The sequence below is a fragment of the Bubalus bubalis genome, chromosome 3 (assembly GCF_019923935.1).
Source record: "Bubalus bubalis isolate 160015118507 breed Murrah chromosome 3, NDDB_SH_1, whole genome shotgun sequence".
In the NCBI taxonomy this organism is placed as follows: domain Eukaryota; kingdom Metazoa; phylum Chordata; class Mammalia; order Artiodactyla; family Bovidae; genus Bubalus; species Bubalus bubalis.
In genome coordinates, this window is record NC_059159.1 from 18,113,558 (window position 1) to 18,127,887 (window position 14,330).

A 14,330-nucleotide genomic window follows, 5' to 3' on the forward strand; every position below is an offset into this window, starting at 1 on the left:
GGGGAGACAGCGCCTCGCGGTCTCCTAGGTAACCAGGTCTTAGGCCGGGGAGTGCCCACGCATGCGCACACTGGCCCTTCCTTCCCGTAACCTCCAGAGGAACGCAACCGGTAAGACTGCCAGAAGCCGAGCGCGCATGTGTGGTTTCACCAACACCCCGACCGCCTCCGCCTTCTGTCAATCCGTCGGCCCAGCCATCTCTTTGCTATAAACACTGTCCGGAAATAGTGCCCATTTCTGGAAACAGGGCCTCGTTAACCAATCGTTGCTTGGGGCGGTAGGAAGGAACTGGCTGGGACGCGCCGTCTCATTGGAAGATTGGGGGAGTGGGCGGGGCCAGAAGCTAGGTGCGGCCAAAGCAAGGAGGCGCGAAGCGAGGCAAATTTGCTGTCGCGGGTGGAGGCGTGGCCCCGGGGGCGGCCGGGAAGGCGGTGAAGGGGCGGGGTCCGGGGTGGGGCGGGGCGACCGTGGGCCCAGAGAGCAGCGGTCCGCGACAGGCGGCGGGAGATCGAGGGCGAGGCGAGCGCGACACTCGCTGGTGGGGGAGATCGGCGCTCGGCCGGTAGGTGACTAGAGCGAGTCCCGGGGCGAGGGGCAGAGAGGACGGGTCATTCCTCAACCCGGGGCCGGGCTGCGGCCTGGCTCGCCGCATCGGAACGGTGGGGTCGGCGGCGCGGCCCGGGGACCCACTCGCGCCGGTCCTCGGCTTGTGGCAGCTGGCCGCCGGTGCGCTCTCCCTCACGCCGCCAGGGCCACGGTCGCACGCCGGGCTCGCCCTGCACACCCCCAGGCCACACGCTCGCCCGAAGCGCGCTCAAGGGCCCCTTCCTTCCCTTTCCCCGACACCCCCGTTTCCCCGCGCCGGGCTGCCCCACCGCCCAGGCCTGCCCGTCCTGCTCGGTTCCCTGGATGTTCTCCAGAATGAGGGCTTACCTCGGCACTGGGCTTAAGGTGCCGAATGCCCCAGCTTGCCGGTCCCTGCGTCCTCCCACCTGTCCAGGCAGTGAAACCCTCAGGTCTTTCCTGGGAAGTTCTCGGGGTCACACCCCGAGCCTGGGAGAAGAGATGGAGCCTGCGATTAGCACCCAGCTGGGCAGTGCTGGCTGGTCGCAGCATCCTTTCTCTCCCTGACCCCTCGATAATTCTTGCCACTCCACTCAGGACTTCCTCTGTCGGCTCAGATAAAATATCCCATCTTGGAAGTCCATCGTGGCCCTGGCAGCCTGCAGCCAGAGGCACCAGGCAGAAGGAGGCCCCTTGTAAAGAGCCCCACTTGCCCAGGATCCTCCTCTGTGCCGGGTAACTTAAGAAAAAGCAGTTTGTTTCCTAATTGAAGTTAAAATGTGGCTCCCAGTCCTAAAGGGTGGACTGGAGAATGAGTGGAGAAAAGAGACAGAAATCTGTGATATAAATTGTTTTAACTGGAGGACAATGAATGCTGTCCCTTGATGATGAATTCAAAAAGCAAGTGAAGTTAAATGGTGAGAGGTGGGATCTGATACAAAATAGCCTTCTGAAGTTTATTCCAGGAATAAATGTTGAAAACCCCCTGACTAGAAACATGGTCTCTCTGAAAGATTTGAAGGAGATAGTATCTTAACATTAGTGATGTGTTTTTTTTTTTACTTAGTATCTTCATACCTGTAACCTTTTTCCTTCAGATATGTGTGTGATAAGATAGATAATATTGTCCTGTTTTAGAGGTGAGGCACCTGAGGCAGGTGTGTGTTTGGCAGGGACTGGAGGCGGGTAAATGGCTCTTGCCCAGTGCCTCACAGCTGAGATTCAGGGTGACGACTTTAATCTGGGCCACCGGCGTCTTTCCCCAGCTCCTTTCCCTGAAGCAGAACCACGTTATGGAACTTGGTGCAGGACATGGGGAGAAATATTTGGTGTGGTATTTATGCTCTTAACATGAGAGAACAGGTGCTTGTCTCACTTACAAAGTGTTTGGATTTACTCTTGGTGTTTTTTAAGTGATGTCAAAGTCCGTTCCTTTGGTGCAGCCATGCCAGACCTCTGAGATTTTCAGATGCCTTGAGGACATCCTCTTTTATTTTGAAGGGTGTGGTAGTGAACTTCTCAGAAGGCCTCAAAATAAAAGTACTCATCTCTGACTTTAATTTTAGAAATCTATACCCAGGTACGTGTTCCAGCTCTTTTGTGAGACCAGACAGCAGTAAGCCACCAAGCTTCAGTCCCCTTCTGACTGTGTTCAGGTTATAAGGAGTAGTTCTGAAAGGGGGTTTTTCGCCCCTGGTGCTGTCTGTTAGAGTTTGTGGGAGCAAGCGGCACCACAGACAGAGACCCTGCCAAATGAACCCTCATCTATTAAACAAAAATGTCTGGTTGGCCATTTCGCCTCCACAGACGGAGGTTTGGTTCCTCATTTTGTTTCTCCTATTGAACACTGACTCCATTGTGATCTGCTTGGAGTGTTTGTGTATCACTGAATGTTGAGAAGCGGGCTTGCCCTGATTGGTTGTCCAACTCCAGGCAACTGTTGTGGTTTTTGTTTGGTGCGTGGTAACGGTTCATCTTGGCCAGCGTCTGGTGTGAGATCTGAAGAGACGGGAGATGGGTAAAGACTGACCCAGGGCTGTTCTCCTTGTTGTTGGCCCCCTCTTAAGAGTGTCCCATCACTTTGGCCTGCGATGTCACTTTTAGTTTCCTATTTTTTTTTCCTGTCTCAAGGGACAGCACATGAGCTTTCCTAACAGGCCTGCCTCCCTTGATGAAGAGCTGAGAGATTCATGTTGGTCGACCTAACAGATGTTCTTTCTGGGAGGGTAGTTAAGAAATCTTAAAACCAAGTTTGGCCCTAAATTAAAAGTGTAAGTTGGCTTGATACACACACAAGGAGCCTCTTTCTATCAATGGCTTCCATCATCTGAGAGCTGTTTTTTTTTTCCTGGCAAAAGGTTAAAATGCAACTAAAATTCTGCTTTCATGATTAATAAGTCACTACCGCAGTTGTATCTGATGCTTCCTGTTTGCCCCATTTTAGTATTTCAGTTAAACTGGAAACATCTGAGCCTTATGGGCATTTTGGAAGACACCAATGTGAAAGTGGTGGGGGGTGGGGGGACCGTTCCCTGTCAGTGGATTTGGGAAGCTTTAAGGATAAGCCAGCTCCCCCTGGCCTCCGCACACTGAGATCCCTGGGCAGGGAAAGTAGTAGGGGTTGGGCACCTTCAAGGGGTAGGTGAGCTTTTAAATTGATGCACGTGTGAAGGCTCTGCATTCGCTGGGTGGTGCTGACTGAAATGTTGAAAGCAGTCAATTAGAAATGGAAGGCCAAACACAGGGCAGATCGAGTAGTAGAACATTTCAGTCGAGCTGAGCGAGGCACTGAACATCTGTTGGCTTTGGGGTCTTCAGTTCTGGCCTTGTCTTAACTACCTGAGTGACCATGCAGAGAGGAGTCACTTTTCCTCAGTGGCCTGTGTGCCCTTCATTGTATTCTAGTTTAAAGGATCCCCTTCTCATGGTGGCCAAGGCAGAGGATGGGGGTGGAGGTGTAGATTGGGAGTTTGGGACCATCAGATACAAACTCTTAAAATCTTAAAGATTGGATAAACAACAAGGTCCTTCTGTATAGCACAGGGAGCTATATTCAATATCCTGTAATAAATGTTAATGGAAAAAAATACATATATATGTATATATAAAATTGTATCACTTTTCTGTATACTAGAAACTAACACAACATTGTAAATCAACTATACTTCAGTAAAAAGATCCCCTTCTCTTCTTGCTATTTTATATCATTTAATCTCTTATCCTACTGGTGTGAATCCCTTGAGATTAATGGCATTGCGAGTAATGATCCTTGTGGCCATTCTCTGTTTCCTCACAGTCCTACAAAGGAAGGCAGGGACCAGGATCAGGAACATGAAGCCTAGTAAGGAGAGTGCAAGTGGACGAGATTACTTAGGAAATCAGTGTCATGTCCAGAATCGAAACCCACATTTCTTGACATCTAGTTCAGTGCTTTTTCTACTAACTTACGTATAAAAGGATAAATTGGGATTTTTTTTTTGTTTCCAAAACATGTCCATTTTGAATATAACTAAACCAGGGTAGCTGCTTTATTTTTCTATTTACGTACACAAGGATTAACTCAGAAGTGTTATCAAGTAATTAAGAGTTGATACTTATTATCCATAATAATTATTACGAAAAGTCTGAAAGATAAAGAGCACATCCTCTGGTCAAGTCTGCTGATCCCTATTTTACAGATGCAGAAATTAAAGCAGAGGGGTCAAGCAACCTACCCAGAACGGTAGAGCCAGTCCATGGCATCTTTGTGCCCTGTGTGGAGGTTTAGGCTGCCGGGTCAGAGAGAGACCCAGGTCGGGTCCAAGTCTGCCACCGTCTGCCTGTGTGACACCAGGCAAATCAGTTCACTTCTCTAAGCGTCCGGTGCCCCATCTGTAAACATTTCGTGGTGTTGTTTTGAGTAGAAAATGAGAGAATATATATAAAGTGCTGAGCTCGGCACGGAATAAGCCAGAGGACACAATGGCTGTAAATGTGGCTGGTGGTTGTAGTGGTAATCGCAGTACTGGTAGTTGGCGATTACCACTTTGACTGGACCTGTTTTCTGGAAGATGATGTCAGGAAGGGTCAGGCTGCCTGACCGGGCCTGTCATTTTCTCAGCAAGACCACCAGTGGGACATTTCTTCCATCTGGAGGTTCTAGCTGTCATGTTCTCCCTGTCTTACACTAAATTCTGCCCTCATCACCCTCCAAAGGAACCTAACAAGGCTCCAGTTCTGCCTGCTCAGAGCTGGCAAGCCTACGCCTGGGGCACCCTCGGCCACCACCCAGGGGGAGGTACAGCTGGGCCTTCTGGGGCCCTCCTGTGTCCCCCATGCAGTGAAGTGGGTCTCAGCCTTAACTCTGGAGGGGAAAAAAGGAAAATACTGTGTACAATATAAGTCAACAAACACTTGTTCCTCTGTGTTCGGGAGACTAAAAGGGAAGCCTGGGTCCTGTGGGGCAAGGTTCCCACCCCCATGTGGCACCCTGCCCTTTGTCATCTTTTCACTGGTCTGGGGGCCCTCAATCCGCAGTCAGCGACTCTCAGATTTCCCTTTAAATCACCCAAGGGAAAAAAAAAGCAAAAAAACAGTTTCACATTACATTTTAAATTCTTTTTCTCCCCCCCTTTCTTAATAGAAAACAAAAATGCAAGCTCCCACCAGGCTGACGTCCCCTTTAAATAACATCTTGTTTTCTCTTGGGGAAGCTGTCTTCATGGCCAAAGAGTCATTTCTAAAGTGAACCTAGTTTTTAGAAAAAATAGATCACCGGATGTCAAGCCTCGTGTGGAGCTAACAGTTCAGATGAAAATGAAACCAGCAGGCCTGGAGGGGCAACTCCACACTTGGCTTCAGACTGGAGGTGAGAGGCAGAGTGTGTCTGAGCCCAGGTCGGCAACTGGTTGGCCCCACAGACTGCATTTGATAGGTGCCTTAGTCATTTTCCAGGCAGCTTTGCTTAGGTGAGCAGAGCACTTTCTCTGGAAGGTGAGTCACACTTGCAGGGGTGTAGGTGACATGCGATTTATTCCCCAGCTCAGTCACAGGAAGTCTTGAGCAGACCTTGTGGAGAAGCTGTCTGCCAAAGCTCATGTTCATTTCAGTCCAGGGGCTTTGGAGGCAGGGGGGATAAAGAAGCCAGCTAGGGGCTCCCAGGGCTTGCCAAATGACAGAAAAATAGCTCCCCCAGCAGGGCTCATGTGGACCCGGCAGAGAGCCCAGATCAGCGTGTCACCACGCTCTTGAGCCCAACCACCTTGAGGGTGGAAAATGGCCCGTTTCCAATGACAGTCAACAAAGAAGCCCTAGGAGAGCTTTGGCTCCAGGGAGCTGGGAAACCCCTTGGCAAAAAGTAGAAAGATACAAACCACAACTTTGGTGTGAAAGACCTTTCGGGGAACCCTTTTCTACCTGCTTTCCTTTTTACCACCTGAGTTGGAGGCTCTGAAGAGCTCCAGGGATTAGAAAGGCTGGATTGGACCTTGGCTTTCTGGAAACTTGCGAATTCTGAGCCTGCCACACTTCTGGAGCCAGTGTTTGGATTCAGAAAGATGCTGCAAAGGAAACTCCTGAGCCATCTCTTCCACGCAGTTTCTGGTTGCCGGACTTTCTGCCGACCCTCTTACCATTAAAGCCATGACCAGGTATCCTTCAAGGCACAGGGTTTGTTTCAGACTCTCTGTTCTAGACCAATACAGTTGGTGTTGAACTTATTGCTGAGGGTCAGAGACCTCTCAGTGTCCAGGTGGGCTTGACTTTATTGAAACCACAGGGGAAGAGCTAGTGTTACCTTGTTTCATTTATCCATCGCAGACTCCTCTCCAGCCCCCTGCCCACACCTCTTCCATCTAGACTAGCCAGCAGTCACTTTGGGTGGGCATGGCTAAGTGACCTTAGGCCTGAACCTCTCTGTCAAGAAAGAGCTGTTGGGCTTCCCTGGTGGCTCAGTGGTAAAGAATCCACCTGCCAATGCAGGAGACACAGGTTCAATCCCTGATTTGGGAAGATCCCACATGCCACATGGCAACTAAGCCTGTGTGCCACAACTATTGAGCCTGTGCTCTAGAGCCCAGGAGCCACAATTGCTGAAGCCTGCGCACCCAAGAGCCCATGCTGCATAGCAGGAGAAGCCACTGCAGTGAGAAGCCCGAGCATCACAACCAGATAATAGCCCCTGTTCACCGAAACTAGAGAAAAGCCCATGCAGCAACGAAGACCCAGCACAGCCAAATAAATAAATAAAATTATAAAAATATATATTTTTTAAAAAAGAAAGAACTGTTTTGAGTTACAGCCTGGAAGTGATCATAACCGTTTACACACTTCTCTGTTTAATAAAAGAGAAAATGGTGAACTCAGGAAGTTAAGTGAGTTGCCCAGTGCCACACAGCTAGTTAATTGCAGGATCTGAGCTAAAGTCCAGGCTCTTTGTGCCGTGCTGTGCTGCCATTGAGCGAAGGAGATACTCCCGGAGCAGGGGTTACTCCTCCTTCATATCCCCACCCAACCCCATCACACTCAGCCTTTCTTCTAGCTCTGCCAGGCCTGGGGAGGGTGGAGCCAGAGCAATAGCCACCCTGAGTCTAAGAAAAAGTAAACAGAAAGCTATTTATTTGACACTCTCTTGTACCATGAAGTTCGTGTAACCACAGGAGGTGAAGGTTGATAAGAAAATACAATTCTGGGCAGGGTTACCTGGAAGTCTCAAAGGTTGTCTCCGCCTGTAGGGCACTGACCTACCTCACCAGGCAGTGTCTTACCCAGAGGTGGGCCTTCAGTAGCTATGAATAATTGATTGTGAGCCTGCAAACCCACCGGGTGCCAAGAAGGTCTTCTGTATCTCTTCCTGTCATGTGGCCCATGGCATACAAGTGGCCCAAAGACCCAGAGTAGTTGGGCATCATTCCCTCTGGATCCATCCAGCTCCTCTCAGTGAAGAGGCTCTCCCTTGTGGGCAAAGCTTGATGTCACATCTGACTAATGTCCCCTCTAAGTCCAAGGAGTTGTCCTGTCTGAGATCCACCACCGTGCTCTGCCGTCTTTGACATTTCCTTTTACCAGACCAGAATTAGTCCTGTCACTACTAGGGAGAGCTGGGAGGCTTGGGACAAAGGGAGGCTTTGCCAGCTTCAAATGAGGATGCTCTTGCCAATTAAGATTAGAAATGGACTTCTCTAGCCCAGGAAGTTAGGTTGGATGAACCAGATAACTTGAGCCCATGCTCAGCAGTCCCAGTTGGGAGATGCTGTACTTTGAGAGGCAGGAATAGATTTACAAAGGTGAATATAAGGGACTTCCCTGGTGGTTCAGTGGTTAAGTTTCCATGCTTCCACTGCAGAGGGCACAGGTTCAATACCTGGTCAAGGAACTAAAATCCTGTACTCCCCGTCATGTGGCCAAAAGAAAAAAGATGAATGTAAAAGGCAGAGATTTGTGTGTGACCTCCCGTCTAACACATGTATGCAAATCTGAGCCCAGATGCATGCTATCCAGTTCAGAAGGGTCATCGTCTCGGGAATTGGAAATCATGTGATTCTCTCGATGAGCATGTAGGAGTGCGTGTACATTCTCAGTTGCTCAGTTGTGTCTGACTCTTGTGACCCCTTGGACTGTAGCCTGCCAGGCTCCTCCGACCTTGGAGTTTTCCCAGGCAAGAATGCTGGATGGGTTGCCATTTCCTTCTCCAGCATTTAGGAGAAAGGATGACAAAGGCGGCTCGGTAGCCGGCTTGCAGGACTCCTCCTTGCTGGGGTGCAGGCATAATACAGCCACCATGCTGTGTGCATGGAGCTGACTTCTTCCCTCCAGCTCACCAGGTGACTGCACCGCCTGGGGTCTCAGAGCCTATGGCACCCTCTGTCCTGCAGGAGTACATCAGGGATCCTTTCTCCCAGTCAGAGCTCACCAGGGGGACCAAATACACTGGCTCTGCTAGGCACTAGCATCTGAAAACAAGGACAGCTGAGATGCTGTCCCTCATCAAGGTCACTGTGGTGGCAGAAAGATGGACATAAAGGCAGATACATTGTGTGTGTGTTCAGTCGCCAGGTCACGTCCAACTCCCTGCAACCCCGTGGACTGCAGCATGAAAGGCCTCCCTGTCCCTCACCATCTACCAGAGTTTGCCCAAGTTCATGTACATTGACTCAGTGATGCCATTCAACCATCTCATTCTCTGTCACCCTCTTCTCCTTCTGCCTTCAGTCTTTCCCAATGTCAGGGTCTTTTTCAGTGAGTTGACTCTTCACTTCAGGTGACCAAAGTATTGGAGCTTCAACTTCAGCATCAGTCCTTCCAATGAGTATTCAGAGTGGATTGACTGGTTTGATCTGCTTGCTGTCCGAGGGACTCTTAAGAGTCTTCTCCAGCACCATAGTTCAAGACTATCAATTCTTTAGCACTCAGCCTTCTTTTGTTGAGGTACTGCCCCTCGACAAGCTTGCCATGGTGGCGGAAAGATGGACATAAAGGCAGACATATTACACGTGCCAAATTACAAACCATGGTTGTGGGAGCTGGAGGGGGCTGAGTAAGTCCCCTCAGATGGTGGCTCCCCTTCCCCAGCTCCCGTGGGGAGGAGCCCCACCTTCCCATCCAGCGTGTCTGGGCAGGAACACCCACAGTATTGCTCTCATCATGGGCCCTTGTATCTCTTGGAATAGGAGCTTGAGAGCAGTCTGGAAACTTCAGCACTCCAGGGGAAAGGAGCACAATGGTGGAAGTATAGGCTGTCTCGTAGAAATGTGCTGGAACGTAACTCAGAGCCAAAGCAGACAGTGAGTAAGTAAAAGGTGAAAAGTGAAGTCACTCAGTCATGTCCGACTCTTTGTGACCCCATGGAGTGTAGCCTACCACACTCCTCCGTCCATGGGATTTTCCAGGCAAGGGTACTGGAGTGGGTTGCCATTTCCTTCTCCAGAGGATCTTCCTGACCCAGGGATCGAAACTGGGTCTCCTGCGTTGTAGGCAGACACTTAACCGTCTGAGCCACCAGGGAATAGCAGGCCGTTAAAGACACAGCTGACTTATCCTAGCCTTCCAGGCTGGGGCGGAGAGGACAGTGGCCATGCTTGCCAATCCCATATGCTTGGGGCCACTCAGACAGAGGCGTAGGCAGATGGTCTGAGGCCTGACCCATGACAGTGGGTCTCAGTGACTGGGTTCCAACAGTGAGAACTCGAGACCATTTCTGCCTTGGTCACCCTCCTGTCTGCTCTGGCCAGCGCAGCACCTGGAGCGTGGTAGCCACTGGCTGTTTGTTGTGCGTGGAGGTGCAAAACTAGAATCCACGCTCCTCTTTCTGGGTCGTGCTGGCCTGAGAGAGGCTAAGCCACCACAGGCTGGCTCCTGGTGCCCCCTCCTTTACCAAGGAATTGATCTGGGACCCGCTGGGAATATTCCCTGTCTTAGTGTGGGTCCCAAGCCCCTTCCTCTGTCCTGGGGGAGGACAAAGAATGTGATCCCATGTTAGAAAGAGACATGTCCTCGAGGGACATGTCCATTCAGGCCAATCTGTCAAAGGATGTGTAGGACAGCATCTGAAACGAGGCCATGGTCAGGGTTCAAGGCCATGGTCTGGTGCCACTGCCAAAGGGACCTTGTCCTTCCTTTCATATACCCCCGTGCGTTGGAAGCCTTCTGTGGAAAGCCAAGTTGTTTGGGTTTCTTGTTTATTCTGAAGTTCCTCAAACTAGTTCCTCAATTTCAGAACCAGTCACCAATAACTACAATGAACTTGAAGCCTCTTCCCTGCCAAAGAGGCTGAGCCCATCTCTTTCCAACTCCCCAACCAAACAGGTAGACCCTGCCTGAAGCCAGTCCCACCTGTGAAAAGCAGAGTTACCAACCAACCGAGGTGGGGAGGGGTTGTGTTGCAGTGGAAATTGACCACAGCCCAGGGAACTGCTCCTTGCTCAGAACTCAATCTGAAAAGTTAAATAACAAGTTTTTCACAAGCAGACCTTGCTCGCGGTGATGACCTTAAGGCTTGGCAAGATCCAGAAGTGTGTTTTGACTCATCAAAGAAACCGGTTGTGTTTGGTTTGATTTTGGTGTGGAGGGCAGTTTATGGCCCTGTCATCAGAAACTGGTCATGATGGAGTGGTTCACACTGCAGCTACCACTTCATCAGAGCACTCAGTTACACCAGATATCCCAACCTGCAGATTGCAGTGACTCTATGAAATTTTTTTGACATCACATACATTAAAAATTGCTTCCTACATATTGGATAAAACAAAGTACACATGTGGTCAGGGTTTTTCTCAATACTACACCCTCCATCCTCCTGCATACCAGTCCCATAATTGTCTCTGGATCAGTGATGCTTCCAGTGGCATCTTTTCTATATGCTATTGGCTCTCCTCGTGCAAAAGATTTGAACGTTGAATTGAAAATGTCCTTATAATATGTTTAAGGTTTATACAATATCCAATATCAGGGAACTGGGGACCAAGTAATAACCACACTTATGAATTTAGTAACTGATGCTCAAGGCTTTGCTATTAAAAATAAAAACAAACAAATGATAAACTAGGCTCAGGAAACCTGGAGCCAGGCTTTATAAAGTGAACGATGAATTTGAACTTTGTCGTAGAATTGGCCCCTGGGATGGGCCCAGCTGAGGTAAGCACGGGTGGGCTAAGGAACACAGGCCTGCCACAAGCTTGGAGTCTTTGTTCCCCATTGCCATTTTAAAGTTGCTTTTTCCAGAACATAGGCCAGCTGTGCTTATGCTTCCTAACTGAGATGCTTCCTCCTGGGTCAGTCCCTGGGTTTCTCACTAACAAACATTTGGCTTGTGGCAGCTTCTCCATTTGGGTCCCAGTTTTTAAAACTTGGATCATTTGAAAGTGGATACAGTGTCATGGTTAAGAATATGGACTTTGACGTGAAAGAGACCCTTGTGCAAATCCTGTTTCTGCCACTTCCTTGCAGTGTGATCTTGGGCAGATCACCTGATCTGCTGAGCCTCAGTTTATCCCTCTATACAAGGGGAATGATAGTAGAGTTATTGTGAGGATTCAAGGAGTAATACACATGAATACATAGCAAATATTACCTAATATACCTAATACATAGCAAGCAATCTTAGCTGCCATTATTATTTTTATTATTATTGACAACCAGCATGTAATTCTGTGCAGACATACAGCAGCAGGTTGTTGAAAACACCCAAAGATGTCCACAGGAGAACTGATTTCAGCTCTAGCTGCTGAGGAATCCTGGGCTCTGGTTCATCATGCACAGGCAGGTCATTGTTGAGTCCATTCAGAGCCGAGGCCTTGCCAGCAGACGTAAGCAGCCAAAGAGGGGCCAGCATTTCCCTCTCGGGCCCAGTTCTGCTGTTTCCCACTCTTCTTTTAAATTTTTATTGGGTATAGTTCATTTACAGTGTTGTGTTGGTCCCTGCTATACAGCAAAGTGAATCAGTTATACATATGCTCTTTTTTTACATGCATATCCACTTTTTTTTCCAATTTTTTTCTCGTATAGATCATTACAGAGTGCTGAGTAGTTTTCTGTGCTATGTAGCAGGTCCTTATTAATTATTCACTTATTTATAGTGGTGTGTATATGTCAGTCCCAAACTTCCCATTTATCCTTTTCCCCACTTGTAATCATAAGTTTGTTTTTACATCTGTGACTCTTATTTTTGTTTTGGAAATACGTTCATTTGTACCATTTGTTTCCCATTCTTTACGGGGCCACACGTGCCCACGAGCATGCCTTACATCTGGCATCTTCACCACTGCGTTAAGCTTGTCATTGAATGGTTATAAAGCAAAAGCAGGGAAGCACTGGCCATCAGAGCTGGGGAGGGCTGGCAGAACCATCTGTGAGCATCCTCCTGCTTCTTGAGTCACTGCAAATGAAACTCACAGTCCCCAGGGGAGAACAAGAAAGGGGGTGAAACGAAAACCAAAACCAGGAGGGACGAGCCTACCCATCTCCAGCTTCTGTGTTCACAGCCCTGCAGCCAGAACTCACTGACCAGCCCCAGGGGTTCTGGCAAGGTTTCCTCTGTGTGTGTGTGTGTGTGGGTGTGTGTGCAGGTGGGGGAAGCAACCATCCAGTATTTATGAAGCCCCAGTTACAAATGTGGACCCGATGCCTCCTAAATTCTCATTCCATATCGAGAGACCCTCTTTTAGTTTTAGCTTGGTTTCACCATAAAAGTAATACCCCAGAGAGAGCATCTCTAGAGGGACATGTAAGAAATAGGTAATGGGATCCACTCAGAAGAATGGGATAAGGGTGGGAGGGACTTATATTTCTCATTGTATATCTTTTCTGTATTTTATTTTTGCCACTTGGAAACATCTGTTAAAAAAAATGAAGACTGAGGGAATTCCCTGGCAGTCTAGTGGTTAGGGCTCTGCACTTTCACTACCAAGGGTCCAGGTTCTATACCTGGTCAGAAAACTAAGATCCCACAAGCAGCATGGCATGATCAAAAAAGAAAAATGAAGACTGAGAAAAGTAGTACCTACTCACTGCAAAAAAAAAAAAAGTGAAAATATTAGAAAAGTATAAAGAATATTAAAACACCACCAAGGGAGAACCATTGCTGCATATCTGTGCTAAGTGTCTACATTTTTATAAATGTTGATAAAATATACAGACACATGCTAGGTGGGATCATGTCGTCGTTCAGTCGCTCAGTTGTGTCCAACTCTCTGTGACCCCATGGACTGTAGCACACCAGGCTTCCTTGTCCTTCACCATCTCCCGGAGTTTGCTCAAACTCATGTCCATTGAATCGGTGATGTCATCCAACCATCTCATGCTTTGTCTTCCCCTTCTCTTTCTGCCTTCAATCTTTCCCAGTATCAGGGTCTTTTCCAGTGAGTCGGCTCTTCGAATCAGGTGGCCAAAGTATTGGAACTTCAGCTTCCGCGTCAGTCCTTCCAATGAATATTCAGGGTTGATTTCCTTTAGGATTGACTGGTTTGATTTCCTTGCTGTCCAAGAGACTTGCAAGAGTATATAATTCTGTATCCTTTTTCTGTTAACATTGTATCCCATAAGCATTTTTCCATATAGCCAGATATTATTTGTAGATGTTTTTAATGGCTGTGCCATGACTTATTTAATATTATCCTCTCGTGTAATTAGACATTGTTATCCGAGTGTTATACTGTTATAAAGATATACTGAACATCTTTGTACATCTTTTCCTGTATTTCTACATACATGCTCCATACCTCCTAGATTGCAGTTCTGGAGTTGTGTGCACAAATGGCTATCTTCCCTTGGTGTATGATGATTTATCATATTTAGAGTTCTTTTATCTAGATTACTTCTTATGATGAGTAAAGGGAATAAGGGTGAGGAGAATAAGGAGGTCGGGTGCCAACGGAAGGGACGCTGGAGGTGGAAGGCCTGAGCTTCGCCTGGGAAGGATAAGCAGCATGGGCAGTGCAGCCCACACAGGGACGAGGCGCACACGGAGACTGTAGATCTGAGTAGCCAGCGGGGTCTGGAGAGCTCAGACTGGCCAAAGCCAAACCCTGTGTTTAGGGAAACAGTGGTGAGAGATTATGGACCACAGAGTTGGGACCGGGCCGTAAGCCGTGCACAGCCGACAGATGTCTTTCAGCTTGAGGTTATCTTAAGGACATGATGATTTGAGATTAGCTTGGCCTCAGTGTGGGATGGGAGGGGTCAGGGAGAAGCTGAACGTGAGTAAGGCCTTTGGTAATAGAACAGGTGTGCGGTGATTTCGTGCCTTAAACACTGGAAAGGGCCTGGAGACAGCGGTGTTTTGGCACACGTGGGGC

The 14,330-nt window shown here is 48.5% G+C and overlaps 1 protein-coding gene across 2 annotated transcripts in view; it reads left to right on the top strand.

The window, feature by feature from the left end:
- Positions 1–444: 444 nt before the first annotated feature.
- Positions 445–14,330, top strand: part of MAP3K14 (mitogen-activated protein kinase kinase kinase 14) — a 43,588-nt gene continuing 29,702 nt past the window's right edge. Inside the window, exon 1 of one of the 2 annotated variants that reach the window (XM_006062237.4) lies at positions 445–562. The gene's annotated coding sequence lies outside the window, so the exon portion shown is untranslated. The remainder of the gene's footprint in view (positions 563–14,330) is intronic. The other variant, XM_025279937.3, reaches the window with a different exon arrangement.